Raw genomic sequence first — 12,912 nt, 5'->3', positions numbered from 1 at the left:
AAAAACAAACGTAAGTAGCTTTAAAGTTTTCACTCCAAATCAGTCCCTACTGATTACACTCATCGGAGACGAGCAATTGATTTCAGTCCTTCAGTGCGGTTGAATGATTTTACCTTGGGGGGGGGGAGGCGCCGTGGAGAAGTAGACTGTATTACTGTTGTTTCGAACATCGTTACTGGTTCACTCTGCAAGGTGAAGTGACTATCCCACGATGCTGGGCATGAAAGTAAGGTATTACATCAGCAACGGCGAATGTATAAGCATTTCACCTTGAAAATGGAGCCAGTACATATCTCCGAAAAACCAGCAACACAACTCACCTTTACAAGTTGTAACAGGCTCGACATCACATATACATATGCAGTAATAAATTAAGTAATAGAGTTGCATTTTAAAAGCAGAGTTTTGCCCACAGAAATGTCGAGACATTCCACTTTCGAACTTTCCCATCGTACAGGAGCTTATGAAGACATCTCATTTTCCGCAGGCGCTTTATAGAAGCTGATCCGATCGGCCTTCATCCCTTCCCATCTGCTTTCATGTGGCACTGCTATTCAGATAGCGCGAAGCAGATGTTGCATACTAAACACTTTTTTCTTCACTGGCTCTACAGCCCCCTTGGGCCGTGGCCTCTAATTTTTTCAGTTCCATGATCATTTTACAGGCGGTAGGACTCCTTGGACGAGTGATCAGCTCGTCGCAAGGCCTCTACCTAAACACAGGACAACACAAACACAGAATAAACACATACACATAACAAACATCCATACCTTGTTTGGAATTCGAAACCACGGCTTCCGAGCGAGCGAAGACAGTGCATGCCTTAGACCGCTGGGCTACGGTGACCGGCATAAAATATGACTAGTTCCCTAATAGTAAAAAAAGGAAAATGTGAAGCTATGCCTGTGACAGGTCGTAGTGGCTCATGAGGTTGTGAGACGCCGAGGCTCCCACATTTTCTAGACAATCGGCTCACAGATGGCGGTGATGTTTTCAGCCTTATGAACCGACCGCCCTTTACCCCCCAGGAAGATTCCTGGTACTCATTTCTGTTAGCGGCTAAGTCGTTCCCAGGGCCATAGTGCGGCTGTAAGGATCAGGTCAATTGAAAAAATAATACCCCATCGGGAATCGAACCCGCGATTTTCCGGCTTGTAGCATAGTGCCTCCATCAACTAAACTACCGTGTGTTCTATTTCCATAATAATTGTTCCGAATAATGACACATATGTCGCTCAAGTTTTAAAATGATTTCCACTTTAATTGAAGTAAAATTTGGTTTATTAAAACTACATGGTCAGAAACTTCTGCTTGTTTCGGGGAAGTCAGCGCCTACGTCCGTTTATTCGCCGTTTCCTTTTAATTTATATAAGAGGAAAGTTTGCCTTTTCAGAACTCAACAAGCCGGTTAATGTTGTTCTTTCAACACAACGCCGCCTGTGGCTAGCACGCGCCTGAATAAAGCCATAAGCAAACAGGCACAATTCAGATGCCATTGGCTGCTTTTGGTGAATGTAGTACTCAGTGTTACAGCAGCAAAGGTCTCAACCAAAGTTCACAGTTTAATTCACAATATGAAAGAATTATAAGTGCCGTGGTAGTCAATTATAAAGGTGATCCAAGTTGAACTCATAAAGACTACTTTCCTAGCACACAGACCTCTAGTCCACAGATCAATTTAACTATATAACTGCATAGAGCAGAATTCTTCTCGAGAAGCTGCCAGTCGTTTAGCTACTCAAGAATTTACTAATATTTTATGGAACCTGAGTTTTCACTGTCGTGTTCACAAGAACCCACCAGTAGTCCCTATCCTGAGCCATATGAAACCAGTCCACACTACACCATTCTATTTCTCAAATATTCATTTTAATATTGTCACATGTCACACTGATTAAGACGCGGGTTTGGACTGGTAATTGGATTCTTTCACAAACAAGTCGTAACTATATTTAGTCATTACACTATTTCTGCATTACACAATGTACAATCTCTCCACACCAATCTCTTCAGTCTATCTGCACTACTCTTCACGGGTTTATAACACGGGAACTATACCAGTCTCACTGAATCACACTCCAAATATTACACATAAATAAAGTCTTCTTATCACACGTTAAGTCTTCGCAGGCCGACTTCCAGTTCTTCTTCAACTACGAACTTCCAGTGGCTCTCTCCTTGTTCGCTAGTTCGCGTGCTTCTGCCGCTGTTACTCGTAACTCGTAACTGCTTTACTTATATAGCCGAGGAACGGACATGGACATATAGCAAACATATATCACGTGACCGCTATCCATCCAGCCTATTGGCTCGTCGGTCGAATCTACAGAAAACACACTTTTCTCTATTGTTGCATGTTTGGCCGTATTTACAGAGCTTTTGCCTGGAAAATGCGTTGACCAAATCCGTTACAATATTATCTTCCCAACAATGTTTAGGAGTTCCTAGTGGTCTCTTTCCTTCATGATTTCCCACAACAATCTTATGTATATTCCTCTTCAAGCCCCAAGAGTGCTACGTATCATGCTCATTTCATCCTTCTTGACATGATCAGTCTAATGATGTTTAGTGAATAGCAAAAGTTATGAAAATGCTCATCACCCAATTTTCTCCAGCCCCCTGCCATTTCATACGTCTTTGGGCCAAATATTCTCCTCAGCACCCTGTTCTCAAAGAACCCCAGTCCTACATAGTTCCCCTAATGCCAGACAATATTATTTTTTTTCATTTTATTTTATATTTCTGGCGAACTTATTGTTTAAATACAGATCCACCTATATTAAAAATGCCGATATAACATAAAAGTTATCTCACTGCCTCCATGAAAGTAATTAATGATATCTATCTATCTATTCCTATTACGTACAATAGACTATTAGTCGTGGTGCATGGGGAATCCACCCCCTCAATACTGAATCTATTCCCATTGCTCCCACTTGGAGCATAGGGCATCCGTGAAACGCTTTGTTTCGCGTCAGTTTCTTACTCTCAGGCAGTCGGTAGGACTCCTTGGACGGGGTATCAGCCTGTCGCAAGGCCGCTACCTACACACAAAAACTGAATAAACGCAAACATCCATGTCTTAAGTGGAATTCGAACCCACGATCCAGTGTTCCGGTAGGAGCAGATATTCTACATCTTAGACCGCGCGGCCACTGTGATCAACCAATTCATGACATAAAAAGCAGTACTTAATACAGAGAATTGCTGGGTCTTTTGGACTCTGTCCATCGTCCGGTATTCTAGAAGATAGTAAACACAACGTTTCGGAAACTGCATCTATTTCCATCCACATGTGAGGGGACAAGATACCTACTCAGTTGGGCCCCTTAGAAAGAGCTAACCTCAATCACTGGACAGCCCTTCTCAGATTTACACAGCTATTTAATCACAGGAGACTAGGCTATTTCGGCAAGAGATAACAAGAAAATATATAATAAAAATTGTGATAAAGCGAGCACATACGTGGAACTAAGGTAGAAACGGAGGTAGAAATTTGTGATACAACCCTAACCAACAAAACTAAGTGCATGAGCACCAGTGCAAAGAAATGGGGGAAAAAATTGTGAAGATATATAATGTCTACCACTAGTGCCATCTGTGGAGTAAAACCTGAATCCTCGATGCTGAAACCTTATGAAAACCCATGAAGAATCTGTCACGTCATGCAGATCTTCTCTGTGAGTTAGAAACCACACTATACAGATAAGGGAGATCCAGATATGAGAATTGTCCAACTGAGTTGGGTTTTATATTATTTAGAATACCGGACAACGATGTAAAATGCACCAAAACAAAGTAATTCTATGTCTTATACACCATCGTTAGAACCCTTTATAATCTACTGGTATTTAATATACAAGGTGTGTGTCTGTTCATGATCTATCTCCAAATCAATTCCCACTTGCCCAACATCAATGGTTCATCAATTAACAAATCTAAAGTGAAACCCACAGAAAACATTATAACGATTATCATTGTGTCATTTTACATTCCACAAGAAAATAAGACGTTTAATACATTTTTGATGGTGCATGATCTTCAAATAGTGACGTTGATCACTGTATCACTACCAGCGCCCGGATTTTGATGACATGTAATCTTTTTTTCCTTGTATTCTATGAGATGCTCTTAAATATATAACTCTCGGATATGAGCTGCTGGTTACAGAAATGTAAATTTTATAGGTAACTTTTTGTCATTTTTTGACATTTTTAAGTTTAAGGTCATATTTTCATTTGGGGGGTAATTTTTTGGTAAATTTTTGGACTTTTAAGGGTATTTCTTGTCATTTTTGGCCATTTAGGAAATTTTTCTTCATGTTTTCTGAAATGTGAATAACATGGAAGCGAAGTGTTCCTTCTTTTCTCTTTAGGTCATTTTTCTGGATTTTTTTCAGTCATTTTATAGGTCACTTTTTAAATATTTTCAGGTCATCAAAATCCGGGCCCTGCATATTACATTTTTTGGGTCATATTTTAGGTCATTTTTCTGGATTTTTTCGGTCATTTTATAGGTCATTTTTAAAATATTTTCAGGTCATCAAAATCCGGGCCCTGATCATTACTATATATGTATCACAGTTTATTTGCAACTTACACTAGAAGCAACATTGCCACAATGGGCATTCCACTGAACACAATGACCTTCTCTTCGTAAGGCTGCCTGCTAAAAGTATGACTTGCTCTTTACGATATTTTAGACATACCTGTTTTTTAACATAAGATGCACACTTTGCAAAGCACTATTAACATGCATAATTTCGTTATCCTAAATTCAGTATCGCTATCATCTATCCCACCACATAATTTCGCGCACTTGTCATGTTATTGCTAATTTTAGGAAACTAACGCATGTCTCTTGTGTGGCCTCCGTTGTCATAATTAACTATTCCATGGAGCTGAGTCATTCTTGAGTATCCGCCAGTCCCTCCGCAATTCAAGAATTTCCCTCATATTTTAAGGAACTCGAAGGTTCATTGTCATGTGCACAAAATTCTGCCATTTGTCCCTATTCTGAGCCAGATGAATCCAGTCTAAACCACCCCCATCCCATTTCCTTAAGATCCATTTTAATATTATGCATCCACCTACATTTACGTCTCCCTTGTGGTCTCTTTACTTCTGGCTTTCCCACCCAAATCCTACATGCATTCTTTTCCCACATGCGTGTTACATACCCTGCCCATCTAATATTCATTGACTTGATCATTCTAGTTACACTTTGCGGGGAGTACTAACGAACTACACCAAAATACTGTAATATAGATCAAGTGAAGGAGGATGATATGGCCGAGACATGTAGCACGCATGAGAAACATAAGAATACATACATTTCATATGTAAAACCTGAAAGGAAGAGACGTTTTGGAAGAAGGTGAGGGTAAATGTGAGGATAATATTATGAGGCGTCCTGGAAAGCACTAACAGACTACTTTCCTTCCATGCTCTTTTTCATCAGTAATCTGCCACACGACAGGTCCACAGTCTCTTCCAAAACAGTTTCTCCACTTAATGCAATCTAGAGCTTTCTCCTTCAAATAAAAATATCCTCTTCTGTCCCCAAGGTCATCCAGCATCTTCTTACGTCTTTCCCTCGTCTTCTGGTCCCATACATGGTATCTCTGTTTTTGGAAAGAGACTATCCAGGAAAAGTGATAATGTGGTAGTTTTTCCATTTGCTTTCCACATCGCAGTACAACAGCCGTTCAAACCACTCTGGTCACGCATGTTGCTACATGAACTTGAACCATCTCGAGCATCATTTGCTCTGTGCTTCAAGTCGCTGCTGATGACGCTGCTTCCGGCATCAGTTTTTGGTTTTTGGTGTCTCTCTTCGTCTGATGCCTACCCTTTGACCTGTCCAGCAAGGGAGGCCCTGCCAGTAGCTACGCTACCGCTGGTATAGCTCTCAGGGTCCTTGGCATACTCAAACCCCCTCCCCACGATAAGGTGGAGACACAAACGAGGGGGTCCATGCTCTATGGAGAGCATAAAAAACGATAAAAATTGGGGGATACACAGACACACAGACTCACTGATATGTTCACAAATAGACATACAAACTCACAGACAACATGGCAATCTCATAAGTATCCTTTAATTTTTTCAAAATAAGGAAAGTGGGCAAAAAGGGAGGTTAAAGACATGGGGTGTGGATTTTTTTACTGTCTTTATCTGTCTCAACATCAATGGCGGCCTGCTGTGAGGATGAACCTTAGGGTACCATTTCTTGAGTATTACGTTCCGAAGAAGATTTTTGAAGTTAATATCTTAACCATATTTTGGTAATTGTAATATCAAGGCTCTACAGAATTACAGACTGAAGACACGAGTTCGACAAAAAGTATTATGTTTCTGTCAGTTAAAATATATAAAGCCGCACGCTTCTCGTGTGTTGACTGGGTAATGATCCATTAACTTCTTTTATAGAGGCCAATACGAAATAAGCAGTACTCTGTCCGGCGTGTAATTCTGCTTAGTTGGAATGATGGATGGGTCTGTCAGACATTTACTGACTAGGAACCTTTATTGTGATCGACGGAGCCCCTCAGAGTTCACATGTCGGAAGATGCAATTACAGGAAATGAAGGCCAAATTTCCTCTCTCAGTCAAAAGAACTTGCAGCAATCTGTTCACAGAAAGCGATGTTTCCTTCAAGTGCCACGAAACAACAGTTGCAATACCGTCAATATTCTGTCCAGACAGGGGCTCAGTGCAATCGAAAACCAATTGTAACCTCCAATATTGAAACAATACAAAACACAGATTCAAGAAAACATTTCTAAATAAGAGTAATTCATGACACTGGGGACGGCTTACAATAGAGACACTGTGCTGGTAGATCCATCTACCGGCAGAATTATAACAATATGCAATTAGAGTGTGCGCACTCATAATCCCAAACGATGTCCTTTACAATTTATGGTACGGGAAAATGTACCTCTACAGCCTGAAGTGTACATTATTTCGTTGCATGAATTTTTCATGAAAATTAAGGTAGGCCGCACACCGGCATGCGTCAAGACGTGTAACAGTCAAGACACGAGGTCAGCGACATGACGCAAAGAAAGTAGTACAGTTGAAACGAATAAGAATATGAAAGCCGCCGCACACCGTTCTGAGTCATGATGCTGACGTCAGCTTCATGTTGATGAATCACGAATGAAGTAAGACTGCAACTTTTGTCTGTTTCCATGCTTGTCTTGACACAATTGGTGTGCGGCCGCCCTAAGACAACCGATATTCTTTTAATAAACGTGTGTACAAAAAAGGCCTAAGCAATACCCATTTGGCCCACAGCTGACAGCAGAGAGACTAATGTTGGCAAATCCATCTACCGGCAGAATTATAACAATCTGCAATAAGCGCGTGCGAACCGCGTGCGAACTAATGATTTCATAATCTCCCTGTCTTGTGAACCGTGCAACGGTTCTTCTTCGTTAAGTTCCTTGGAGTCCCCCCCCCCCAAGCGCCAGGATGCGAGCCGCTCCCTTTCTTTCCGACTAACGTCCTTGACTGACGCCAGGTCAGCTGACCTTGTCCCCCCGCCCTCCTGGACTTAGACAGAGGTTTCTTGCTTAGCTCCAGTGAAGCTCCCGTTGACCTTCGCCTGGAAACATCGCTGCGTTTAAATTTGGTTTCGGCAAGTTGAATTGTATTGAATTTTGGTTTAGGCCCGCAGCACTGATCGAAGGGGGAAGAGTGCCGTCACGACATGGTCAAGGGTGGATCAGTCGTGAGGTAAATCTTTGAGTTTGTGTATTCAAGAAGTATATTCAAGTAAGTGACTTACTAAGGTAATAAACGCCGTGAGGCGCATTTTGGTTTGATTACTGACGCCGTGTGGCGTAGAGTAATTTTGGTTTTGTCTAAGGTTGTGATAAACAACAGATCGCCCTTCAGGCGTGTTCAGCTGTGTATGTAAGCTGTTTACATTTCCTTGTGCCCTCAAGGCTTGCCCAAGTACATGCTTGTACTGGAGAAGTAGAAATACGCCACGAGGCGTGGTTGACTTGAGTTTCTGTGCTGTTGGGCACAGCGTAGTTCTGTATCAATCATTTATCACATGTTCTAACCAGTCACCAGTCTTCAGGCAGAGTTCATTGTATACTTATGTTATCAATATATATATATATATATATTTATTTATTTATATGTTTGAGAACGCCAGTTGAGTATATGCGTACTTGANGTGACTTACTAAGGTAATAAACGCCGTGAGGCGCATTTTGGTTTGATTACTGACGCCGTGTGGCGTAGAGTAATTTTGGTTTTGTCTAAGGTTGTGATAAACAACAGATCGCCCTTCAGGCGTGTTCAGCTGTGTATGTAAGCTGTTTACNCCGTCTTTAGACAGAGTTTATTTTATATTTTTGTTATATATATATATATATATATATATTTATTTATTTATATGTTTGAGAACGCCAGTTGAGTATATGCGTACTTGAGCCGTATGTTCCATACCAGTTCCTGCCTAGCGGATCCGTCCAGCCTGGCCCATCGTACCGACTGTGGTTTTCCTCCCCCGAGATCCCTTACACAATCCTAGGGAGGCATAGTACATCACGCTACAAGTAAGTCGTTTCTTATGAGCCTGTCCCTTACCCATATAGAGTAGGGATTCACGGGTCAAAGTGGGTAGAAGAACGGGGTTCTTTACCCACAGGGTCGAGGGACACGGCTCAAAGTGGTAGCAGAGCGTTGTTCTCGACCCACATGGGGGAGGGACACGGCTCACTTGCTTGGTGGATTTTATGAGGCTTTCAGTAAAGTTGTCTCTGTGCTTAACTAATTAAGCACTGCGCCATGAAGGTGCATGGGTGTGTGGATGTATAGAGCCACATTTTCTTGAATTCTAGTTGGAAGTGAGTAGTCAGCTTCACGAACCGGCCGCTTTACCCCCTGTACGCTTTGCATAGGACGCTGAGTAGGCCTCACAGCCAGCCTGATCGACGTGGAGAAGAGAAAATTCTTGACCTTACCGGCATTCGAACTCCGACCCCTCGGTCGTCCAGCCCGCAGCCAGTCGCTATACCGACTACACTATCAGGCTTTCAGTATGGAGGCTACGTACCGTTGGATGGCAGGATGGCTGCTGAACTGGAAAGAATTTTGGAAGGAAGTGGTCGTAGCCTAATTGAAATAATATTCGTGCATTTTCATGGGGTGACAGAAACAACGAAAACCTTTCGTCAGAATATCCCTTGTTCATGCAAAGATTCGAGCCGAGTACATCCCGAATACGAATCTCTCATTTTGGCTCCAGACAAGTTTTTTCAGGGTCTGTTATTAATGGTGATCATCTTCAAGGTAAAAATTAAATGGACTATTTTCAATAACAAGTCAATTAATTCAGCATAATGAGACATTTCATGCAAGTGCTTCGCTTCTCGACTTCTCTTAACTGACAGAATTGATTTTTACTGTTTGCGCCCATGTATGTGTGTTGATTTTAAAAGTCATGAGCAGTGAAAGATCTGATGTGCGGTATTTAAAAAAACCCCAGCAATTTAGTCCAATGTTTAAAAGAATATATATCAAATTTGCAATAAAATTATGTTACAAGAAATACATATTCTAAACCTGAGCAATAAAATTTTCAATTTAAAATCACATTCATTCTTTGTGTTGTAACTGTATTTAAGTGACAACTTGGCCGCGCCATAACTCAAGCGGTTACTCGCTGGCTTCCTACCGGGGCAGCCTGGGTTCGATCCCGGGTCTGGTCAAGTGGGATTTGTGGTGGACAAAGTGGCTCTGGGGCATTTTTTCTCCGAGTACTTGGGTTTCCCTTGCCAATCTTCATCCCACCAATTGCTCCACAATCACCCTCAGCTATCATCTGGGGCTGGTACAATAGGCCAGAAGTGGCCGCAGTAAAAGGGACTTGGTCCCACCCCACTAGCAATAAAAAAAACAATAAGTGACATCTTCCTCGTAATATTTTAGAAGAATACGAAGGCTGAGAACGCTACTGTTATATGGCTAAATCAATTGATTCGAAATAATCGGTTATTCACATGTGAAGCGAAACCACGCTCTGCTACCCCTTTTTTGAAGCGGAACCACGCTCTGCTACCACTTTTTTGGAGCGTAAGTACCCTACAGAGGATCCTTCAGGTTGCATATAGGTTCTCGTGATCACAGGACAGGGCGAGCAGGGGAGGACGGAGAAATCAGCAAGGCGGAAATACCCAAACAGAAATAACCAAATCAAATATTAACAAAGAATAAATATAATATATTAATAAAGAAAGAATACAAACATAATGTAAATACCTGTATGAGAATGATTGCAGAGTTCGCTGTTCTCAGATAGAATACTATGTAGAGAAATTAATTTAGACGGTCGAGGATGACCTCGACCGGTGGTCCGAAACGAGAACAACCTACCCCATCGACGGTTGGAAAACCAAGAGCCTAGAGCTCCAGATGTTAGGCCGCTAAGTCGGCTCGGAAGGGGAAGGAGAGAAGGGGACAGTAGAGAAAGTAGAGGGGAGAAGTGCGCACACAGACCACGGACAGGAGCCGACGTCACACATGAATGACTTAAGCTTCGTCCGTGTTAGTCCTCCATTTTTCCTTATATTTAGATTAAAAGCAGTCGACAAATTAATCAATATTTTTATGCGACTGGCTATTAAATTTTCGATAATGGTAATTAGTCGATAGTGCCTGCCGTTGTAGCTCTAACGATCCAGTTTTGGCGCTGATCGACTCATACGCAACAACGCACTGACGGTCTTGCCGCCATTTCAGATTCAAATCAGTTATGAGCTGAATGCTGTTAGTTTCCCACCATGTCAACTGTGAAGTCAATTCTGCCGAGGTTGGAACCGCAGCCTTTGAAAAGATAACTGGGGTGAAACGGATGCAACATGTTTAATCATTCTGAATAATTATATCCAAAAATTAAGCCCACATATGTAGTACTGTGGTCACGGTCACCAGTACAATGGTAATTTTGTACACACACTACCTATCTATGTCTCTACAGCCCTTGTGGACCTTGGTCGCGTTTTCAGTTTCTTAATCTATACACAATCAGTAAGACTCCTTGGATGGGGTATCAGCCAGTCTCTAGGCCAATACCTACACAGAAGGCCGCGCCATAGCTCAAGCGGTTAGTTGCTGGCTTCCCACCGTGGCGGCCCGGGTTCGATCCCGGGGTCTGGTCAAGTGGAATTTGTGGTGGACAAAGTGGCGCTGGGCCGGTCAGGGTAGCCGAGCGGTCTAAGGCATGTACTGTCTTCGCTCGCTTGGAAGCCGGGATCGTGGGTTCGAATCCCACTCAGGGCATGGATGTTTGTGTGCGTTTTTCTGTGTTTGTCTACAGGTAGAGGCCTTGTGACGAGCTGATCACCCGCCCAAGGAGTCCTATCGTATGTGTAGGATCTAGGAAAACCGAAGTGAGCGGAGTTCATGGAGGTAGGCCTAGGCCCACTGGGGCTGTAGTGCCAAGGAAAAAAAAAAGGTAAAGTTGTCCCTGTGCTTAACTAATTTAAGTTTATGTACAGATCCAAAATGTAGTGACCTCGGCTCTCGTTGGAGGTTAGTGGTCAGCTTCGCGCCTCTGCCTCTGTGGTGGACAAAGTGGCGCTGTGGCAGGTTTTCTCCGAGTACTTCGGTTTCCCCTGACAATCATCATTCCACCAACTGCTCCACAATCGCCCTCACCTATCATCTGGGGCTGGTACAATAGGCCAGAAGTGGCCGCAGTACAAGGGACTTGGTCCCACCCTACTAGCAATTAAAAGAAGCACACAGACATCCATGCCTCGAGTTGGATTCGAAAACACGACCCCAGCGTTCGAGCGGGCGAAGACAATTCACACCTTAGATTGGCGGTCACTGTGAACGGCAAACGCACACAAATGTAGTGTCAGGGCATTCTGCCTGTTTTATATCTCACATTTCCTTTGTCTTGTTTATAACTTCATAGCTTGCCTGATTCATAATTACCTCACAGGATAATAATACCGGCAGCCTAGAAAATGAAAAACATGAAAGAACAATGTAAACTTATGAAACGCTGGATCCCTATAGAAAACAGAATAAAACAATTCACTAATTAGCGCATCCGACATTGAATCTCGCGAAGATTACGTGAAAACTGGGGCAGAACCTTATAGCGGATACTTAAATAAAATCGTTAGACACGGCAAACTGTATTTATGGTCTTAAAAAACTAAATATATATACAATTTTACTGATAACTTACACGCCAGAGGTGAACTTCTCTTTCAGAAGCTAACAGTAGCACAGCTGGTAAAGAATTTTCCAAGTTTTATGTTACTCTGAATTATAATATTTTGCTGCAAGTTGCTCTTTGCCTGTCACAGTGGCCGCGCGGCCTTAACGCATAAACTGTCTTCGTCCGCTCAAAATCTGGAACCGTGAGTTCGAATCCCACTTGAGGCATGGATGCATGTGTGCCTTTATTCTGTGTATGTATTGTTTTGTGTGTAGGTAGTGACCTTGCGACGGGCTGATCCCCTGTCCAAGGAGTCCTATCGACTTCGTAAAAGATCATGAAACTTAAGCGGTCGATATCCAACAAAGGGCTGTAGAACCATACTTAGACAGACAGACAGACCGATGTTAGTCTTTTACGGTCTGCTGTCGTTTCAGAACAGACTCATTCTGCTTCCGACGGAGAGTTCAACTAACTGCCTCTGGTATTAAGGTTTCTTTTTCAGAATCAAGACTTAATTGGAATAGGTTGATTAGTGGTAAATCTCTTCTTTATGCAAATTTCTCCATTTCCACGCTACCTCACCGTCAGCTGGTTACCAGTTGGAGCAATTACGCGAGTACACGAACCCCCTGACCTCACTACTACTTCTCGGTACTTCCTGGAAACGGAAAGAGAGATCTGTGAATAGGAAGGCTTGATTACAGCTGAAGG

Source organism: Cryptotermes secundus, unplaced genomic scaffold (assembly GCF_002891405.2).
Source record: "Cryptotermes secundus unplaced genomic scaffold, Csec_1.0 scaffold871, whole genome shotgun sequence".
Lineage (NCBI taxonomy): Eukaryota > Metazoa > Arthropoda > Insecta > Blattodea > Kalotermitidae > Cryptotermes > Cryptotermes secundus.
Note: the sequence above shows the minus strand (reverse complement) of the source record.